The following is a 1348-nucleotide window of genomic DNA, read 5'->3' as shown; positions in this document are numbered from 1 at the left end:
TATGCGAACTGCGCCCTAAATTGTACCATAACTTGCCAGTTTGAGTGTTGTTTTCATTCGATTGTACCAACTTGTACTAAGACTTCCATATACTTACATACAAAAATGCCGTAGTCGTGGCTGTTACTTTGGGTCGGAACATTTCGAGGACATGACATTTGTCATTTTTTTATGTCAGTTTGAAATACTCCTTCAATATTATTGGCAAAATGTTTGATCTGTAAAGGTAGTCAAGGAGTGAGCCATATATAAAATATTATTATTGTTGTTTATAATAAAAAATACTGAATTCCATATGTACATCATGTCAAATGGACTTACAAGTTCTACAACAACTGCTTTATGCATCGGGTTAGGCAGTGAGTCATATATTTTCCATTTTCTTCCTCTCAACTCCCCTACTAACAAAATCCAATGCTGACGATCAATTATAAGAAATAAAATGAGGTCATTATCTTTAACTGCTTCCTTTGTAATGCCCTCAGTTAATCCTGCCATAGAAGATTTTATCATCTTTAACATCTTCAAAAAAAGAAAAAACAGTAAGCATAATTTAATCAGTCTACAACGGAAGAGAAGTTTTCACAAAAATCGAATAAATTAAACATTTAGAATTACCATATACAGTGGGGACACATATATGTATTTTTTATATATTTCAAGTGATCATTTCCTTCTTTCAGCCAACATAGACATGTTTATTCCCGAACCACCGATTCATTAATATATCCTCAAGTGCACCATGCTCCAGTACGCCTGTCTCCCTGCTTAGGATGATATCATGTCTGCATCGTTAACAAAGAATGTTTGTTACAATCTAACATTAAACGAAATAGAAAATTTTTGTTACAATCTAACAAAGAATGTTTGCTTACACCCTAGGGTAGCTGACAATACATCTATCTATTATATCCTGCATTTCAAGTGGAAGCACTGATCTAGCAAGATAATCAAGTGGAAGTGTTGGACCCGCAACACGAGGCTACAACAAAATTGAAGACCCTTAACATATCAATGTATTTTCAATATATGATTAAGTGCAACAAAAAATAATTGCTAATACCACTATAGCATAGGCATATGGATTGAAGCTCTGGATCGACACATCTATCTCCTCTAGATTGGGATTTTCTTTATCATCAATAGATATTAGTGAATCTCTTGTCATTCCAGCAGAGCTATCTGGACTATGTACATCTTCTCATCATGTTGGCTCTCCAACTGAACCATGTACATATTCTCTTACTACTGGCTCTTCAACTAGACTATGCACATCTTCTCCTCCTGTTGGCTCTCCAACTTGACTATATACATATTCTCCTACTACTGGCTCTTCAACTGGACTGTG

At 35.0% G+C, this 1348-nt stretch overlaps 1 long non-coding RNA gene across 2 annotated transcripts; it reads right to left on the bottom strand.

Annotated features, from left to right (window-relative positions):
* On the bottom strand, positions 1 to 917 carry LOC110024754. Of its 2 annotated transcripts, XR_002294033.1 has the most exons (4): positions 876 to 917; positions 619 to 785; positions 322 to 491; positions 1 to 218 (listed from the first exon to the last, which is right to left on the bottom strand). It is a non-coding gene; the product is annotated as an uncharacterized LOC110024754 (long non-coding RNA). The 2 variants fall into 2 exon arrangements; XR_002294032.1 differs by lacking the exon at positions 876 to 917 and having other exon boundaries at positions 619 to 845.
* Positions 918 to 1348: the final 431 nt, after the last annotated feature.

The sequence above is a fragment of the Phalaenopsis equestris genome, unplaced genomic scaffold, assembly GCF_001263595.1.
Source record: "Phalaenopsis equestris unplaced genomic scaffold, ASM126359v1 Scaffold000272, whole genome shotgun sequence".
NCBI classification, from domain to species: Eukaryota; Viridiplantae; Streptophyta; class Magnoliopsida; order Asparagales; family Orchidaceae; genus Phalaenopsis; species Phalaenopsis equestris.
This window is presented reverse-complemented; position numbering and strand designations above follow the sequence as displayed.